Source organism: Nicotiana attenuata, unplaced genomic scaffold, assembly GCF_001879085.1.
Source record: "Nicotiana attenuata strain UT unplaced genomic scaffold, NIATTr2, whole genome shotgun sequence".
Lineage (NCBI taxonomy): Eukaryota > Viridiplantae > Streptophyta > Magnoliopsida > Solanales > Solanaceae > Nicotiana > Nicotiana attenuata.
In genome coordinates this window covers 44,108-51,044 of record NW_017670609.1, presented here as the reverse complement: position 1 = coordinate 51,044, position 6,937 = coordinate 44,108, and positions in this window count along the sequence as shown.

Below are 6,937 nucleotides of genomic sequence, written 5' to 3'. Positions count from 1 at the left end.
GGTGTTGTCATTATCGAGTTACTTTCCCGTTCATGTTGTTGTCATTGAGATTCTATACACATTGTGTTTGAGATATGGGCTATTTATTGTGAAAACATTGATATTGTTGGTTCTTGTGGAAAGGTTGTGGCCTATGGGCACTTGTGGTACGAGTTGATATGTCATTTTGTTGTAATGTTAGGACATGTGAATTCTTGTGTGGATTGGTGTTGTTATACGAAGCATAAGGGTGGCATCTTACTGTTTTTGTTATGCGGAGCATAAGGGTGCCATCTCACTGTTGTTGTTATGCGTAACATAAGGGTGGCATCTCACTGTTGTTGAATGTACGGAGTGATACTGGTGGCTATTGTGTTATCGTTTGGTCGGAGCGATAAGGGTGGCTATTATACGGATTGATACGGGTGGCTATCGGAGTGATTGGGGTGGCTAATGATATAGTCAGGGTGGAGCAATATGGGTGGCTAACGGAGAGATAAGGGTGGCAATGTCAGGGATAATGTGTGATGTCCTGTGGGCATTTTGTTAGTCATATTCATGTGATGGTGTGTTTTTACTTGTGTATATCATACACCTTACGTGACATGTTGTATTGCTTCGATGAGCTACTCAATGTCTTTAATATTACTTGTTGACTTGGGTTGTAATAGTATACTCACACAAGCATACACCGTGGCATGCCACTTATCCTAGTTCAGGAGTATGAAACTTGACATTTGTTGATCATGCCCATGTATTCTTGTATTATCTGCTTTCATGTTGATATTGAGCTTGTGACCATAGTAATTGTGAGCATGTGATCATGCTGGGCGGATTGAGATATTGGCACGTGAATTGTCCGTGCGGGTGTGATTTGAAATGTGGGCAGAAGGTGCCGTGAGAATATGATGGTGGGTTGAGACTCGTGACTTGTGACTATGGTTGGACTCGTGACTCGTGACTTGTGACTATGGTTGGACTCGTGACTTGTTATGACTCTCAGACGTCTCCGAGCCGTTTTAATATGGTCGTAGCCTATTTAGTTCAGGTGCTACCTAGTGGGCTTGTCACCGCGAGTTATCTGGGCTTGCCTAAGATAACAGTCCCTGAATGGGGATGGCCGCAACTTTAATATTCGGGCGTTGCCTAATAGGTCTTGCGCCCCCGAGCTCTGCTAGCCCAGACCGTCCGAGTTTGTCTTTGGACGGCAGTCCTCAAATGGGAGTGACCGTTTGAACTCGGATTAAGGTGGCCCTTTGGCTCAATACCTTTAGGGGATTGGCTGTAGGAAATTCCTTAAGAAATGAAAAAAGAATTTTTTTTAAAGGACAAGATATTTATCCGGAAGGTAGAGACTTTTTTATCCTTGTGCGTAATAGTTACACATATGTACAAGCTTTGTGCCAGGGCTCGAGCAGTTTATGCGGGCACGGTTCATTTGACAGGTTAGCCCTTACAATAAACCCTATAGTTCGAGCCGAAGCAATTCGATCACAAAGTCTCTTTTCTCGCTGAAGTTGTTATCCAAGGGTTATGCTCCCAGTGTCTGAGGTTGATCATAGAGAAGCCTCAAATACTGTTGATGTGATCTTTGAAACCGATTCATGACCAGCATTCGATTTGATCATAGAGAAGCCTCAAATACTATTGATGTGATCTTTGACACCGATTCGTGACCGGCCTTCGATTCTAAGTTAGCACGATCCACTGCTGCCTCGTTAAAAACCTTGCCGAAAAACCCATTTGGGAAAAAACCGGTCCAAGGGAAAAAGAGTGCAACGCGTGCTTTCAGACCTAAAAATTTGTACCCTTCCTTGCTGATTACCTGCAAGTGTTAGTTCAAAATGTAAATAAGTAAAAAGAATGGGTAGGATCGTACCTTAGCAGTAATATCGCTTCGAGTTATGTTCCAGTTGTTCGGTAGTTGCTCACCATTCATAGTTCCGAGTTTGTACGATCCTTTACTAGTGATTTTGATAATTTGATAAGGACCTTCCTAGTTCGGTCGCAACTTCCCTTCGTTCGGGTTACGGGTGCTTATGACCCTCCACAACACCAAGTCCCCGACGTTAAAGTACGATTCGCGCGGGTGCTTATGACCCTCTTTGATTATAAACCTCTCGATTCGCTGCTTTTGGGCAGCCAATCAGATAAGGGCGGCTTAACGCCTTTCATCTAATAGCTCCAGGCTGGTACTCATGGCTTCATCATTCGATTCCATGGTTGTATATCGGAACATGATACTTGGTTCCCCAACTTCGACCAGTATCAGAGCTTCGGCGTCGTAAACCAGTGAGAACGGAGTGGCCCCGGTACTGGACTTCGAGATCGTACGATGTGCCCATAGGACTTTGGGTAGGATTTCCTTCTACTTTCCTTTGGCGTCGGTTACCCTCTTTTTGAGGTTTTGGAGTATGGTTTTGTTGGTCGATTCTGCTTGTCCATTCCCACTAGGGTGATAGGGTGTTGATAGGATCCTTTTGATCTTATGATCTTCGAGAAACTTGCTTACTTTGCTGCCGATAAATTGTTACCCGTTGTCGCACACGATCTCGGACGTCATTCCGGACCGGCATATGATGTGGTCCCAAATGAAATCGATGACTTCCTTCTCCCTGACCTTCTCGTATGACTGGGCTTCCACCCACTTAGAAATATAATCAGTGATAAACAATATAAATTGAGCCTTACTGGGTGCCCATGGAAGGGGACTGACGATATCCATTCCCCACTTCATGAACGGCCATGGTGATAAAATCGAATGCAGAAGCTCCCCGGGTTGATGGATCATCGGATCATGTCTTTGACATTCATCACATTTCTATACGAACTCCTTCATGTCTTTTTCCATATTGATCTAGTAATAGCCGACCTCTGATTTTTTTTGCGAACCAATGATCCGGCGCTCGAGTGGTTTCCGTGGATTTCCCTCATAATGTACTTAGTATCTCCTGGTCCTAGACATATTGCTAGTGTGCCATCGAACGTTCTTCTAAATAGAGTTCCGTCTTTGGACAAGCTAAACCGGGTTGCCTTTGTACGCAGGGCCCTCGATTCTTTTGTATTCGAGGGCAGTTTCTCGGTCTTCAGATATTCTATATATTTGTTTCTCCAGTCCTAAGTTAGGCTTGTCGAGTTTATCTCAGCATGGCCTTCTTCCACTACCGATCTCATGAGTTGCACGACTTCCCCCGAGTTGAACTCGTCGTCCTCGACCGACGATCCTAAGTTAGCAAGGGCTTCGACCTCGATGTTTTGATCCCGAGGTACGTGTTGCAAAGTCCACTCCTTGAACCGATGTACTGTCACATGTAACTTGTCCAGGTACCTTTGCATTCGTTCTTCTCTGACTTCGAATGTCCCATTAACTTGGTTCACCACAAGGAAGGAGTCGCACTTAGTTTCGATCACCTCTGCCCCCAAGCTTTTGGCTAGTTCGAGACCTGCAATCATGGCCTCATATTCGGCCCCGTTGTTAGTCAATTCACAATTCTAATAGATTGTCTAACTACAGTGCCTGTTGGTGGTTTCAATACGATGCCAAGTCCGTACCCTTTTGCGTTCGAGGCGCCGTTCATAAACAGGGTCTCGATCCCCGAGAGTTTACCAACAACTCTCTCTCGACCTCGGTATTAAGGCCGGTGTAATGTCGGCCACAAAATCTGTTTGAGATTTAATGGATGTCCGTGGCCGATATTCAATATCATACCCCCTGATTTCCACGGCCTATTTGGCCAAACGCCCTGAGAGCTCGGGTTTATGCATTATATTTTGCAATGGGTAAGTAGTCACAACACATATAGGATGACACTGAAAATTGGTTTCAGCTTCCTAGAGGCACTTAGCAAAGCGAGCGCTAATTTTTCTAGGTAAGGGTACCTAGTTTCGGCCTCACCTAGAGTCCTGCTAACATAGTAAATTGGAAATTGTGTACCTTGCTCTTCCCGGACCAGGACTCCACTTACCACTATCTCCAATACTACGAAGTACAGGTATAGCTGCTCGTCTGTCTTCGGCGTGTGAAGCAGCGGTGGGCTTGATAGATACCATTTGAGCTCCTCTAAGTCCCATTGGCACTCCGGGTTCCATGAAAAGTTATTCTTCTTTTTCAATAGTGAGAAGAATCGGTGACTCTTATCGGAGGACCACGAGATGAATCACCCTATGGCGGCTATGCGTCAGGTTAATCTTTGCACGGCCTTCACGTTGTCCACAACCGTGATATCATCGATGGCTTTGATCTTGTCGGGGTTGATCTCAATTAGGAGGTAAGTTGTGATACCATATCATAGATCCCTTTGACAGGGTCTCTTTGAATTTCTTCAACAAGACAGACTCAATATCATCATCCTCCAAGTCGTTCCCTTTGATGGCGCACGTGTAGGAGGTAACATGCTCGTTTGGGTCTCGTTCCATTGTACTTAGGAATCTCGGGCATGCGGAATTATTTAGGGATCGGCTCAGAGCCACACTCGTAGGGAAAGGTTTTTGCACGAACTTCTTGGAATCCAGGCCTTTCAGTATCGGTGGCGCTCTCGGGATTTGGTTGACCCTGGAATTGTAGGTTTCTACCTTTTTGTCATTTGCTTCGATTTTCTTCTCCCCTGATTCTATCTGTTTTGTCAGCTCCTCGAGCATTTTTATGATCTCGGGGTTAGTCCCCAACTTGTCTCCATTCGACCTCTCTGCAACCGGTTCATCCCTGCGGGTGATTTTCCGGGACGGATTTGGTTCAATTCTGCTTGGTGCGCGGCTTTGGTTCTGTAACTGATCTATCACCGCCTATTGAGCCTGTAATATTTTGAAGATCATCCGTAAATTGATCCCGTCTTCTCCATTGTTTTGAGTATTTTGCGCTGTCGATCGAGCTCCACCAGGCTATTCTCGGGGTCGGTAGGCAGATTTGTGTCGATAGCCACATGCGAGTTAGCATCCAACGGGTCCGCGATTGGAATTCCGATGGGATCAACGGCGGTAACTCGTTACCGAGCGCTATGTTGTTATTTTCATCGTGATGGCCGGACTCATTTTCAGCATGTAGGGGTGCTGATTGAGAGTTTGACATTTTTGAGTTTAAACCTGAAATTAGAGACACTTCAAAGAACAAGTGTAAAGTAGAGTGTGTTATGAAAATTTATATCAAATAATCACTTTTATCCTTAGCCCCACGGTGGGCGCCAAACTATTTATCCTTAAAATCGGAAAATAATTGAATTTGTAAGTGGTTTTAAGGATACGTGGATTAACTTGACACAAAGCGATAAATTAAGTTGCAATTGAAATAAACAATGATAAAGTAAATTCAAACCACGCGACTTGAGCAGTTACAGTCCTGGAAAGTCAGTCACACTTGAACTGGATGCAATTTGATTGATATCAAGATACAGAAGAACAAAAGCTTAGAGAAAGAAAATAACAATATACTGCTTTGGAATGCATGTTACAATGTGCTTTACAAGTAATCAGACCCCTTTTATATAATAGGGTAACCCTATATTAGGTACAACTCTATAAAAGGTAAAAATTCCCTAATTAACTGATTGTTGATCTCACGTTGGTATACGCCGAGATCTCGGCCGTGATATTTGGTCGCTTACGAATATCACGGCCTTCTGTTGGCCGAGCTTGACAACGTTCTTTGAAGTTGAACAAGGTCAGGACCGATCCATAATCACGACTACGATATCCTCGAGGGCGGACGTTATGGTCCAGACCAGAATGGATAAGATCTCTACCTCGGTCTAGACCCCCTGTTACCATATCTCGAGCTTGACTTATCATGTCGGAGTCCGGAACTTCGAGACCAGTTTTACTCGTATACAGTTTCAAGGGTGAAAATGTCAAGAAGTTCAAAGTGGGGATGCAAGAGAGTCCACGAATCTTGACAAAAGGCTAGCTCTTGATTAATTTAATCTCATTAAATTATAATTCGTGGACCCTAAAAGGCCAGATGGGTATTTTACATTGTTCCAACTTAGGACTGGTGATATCCCTCAAATACACTTTCAGATTTCATTACATGTCCCTTACATTAATTAGCTGGAGAATCTTTCATCAATCAATTACTTAACACAAAATTGAATATATATTCAATCGTCTGACAAGTCAGTGGAATAGAAGCTGAGAAAGGATGGAATAGAAGGAAATGGGATTTTTGGATCCTGAGTAACCATAGCTTCTAATCAATTAAATTAATCGTAAGTCTTAGACAGAGAATTTAACACCTGAATATAATATTGTGCTTTTGCCTTGGAAATTGCTTTTGGTCCGTGTACCAAATAGCTATTCAAACCCTTACTTCATAAAATATAGATACTTATGAAAGTTTGTATTGTCTTGATATACACATTAGTTAGCTCATGCAAAAAATAATCATGGTCTTAAGCTTAATAAAGTCATGAAAAAACCACTTGTATCATAATCCCCAGAAGGGCTTAATATACGATTCTAGAGATTCTTCCTTTTGGACTAAACAAATAACAAACGGGCACAACAAGGCATTCAAGTGAGAAACGAGTCATTCATTTCTAGGTATCCATTTTCTTGACCTTAGGGTTTCTTGATAGGTGTTGCTAATTTCAATGCTAGTACGTATCTCCGATTCATATTATTTGTCTTTTAAGATTTTTGCATATTCTTTAAGAAAGAAATTTAATAGACTTATCAGAATAATATTTTTCTATACATATTCGTCTAAATCGCGATCAATATTTACCGGCATCTGCCTTATATATTTTCACTTAATTAACGCCTATAAAGATATATTTGAAAAAATTATTGGCTCAAGAGAGAGCCTTTAATTTGGACTGTGACAAAAAATTTGTAAGCTTGTATAAGACTCAAACGAGATACTCACGAAAAACAAGTACGTAGGCTTTAAAAGTCACCATAAAAAGTGGCTTATCCTTCGCGGGGGGGGGGGGGGGGGGGGTTCAGACCCGTCTCGGGTAAGCGATAT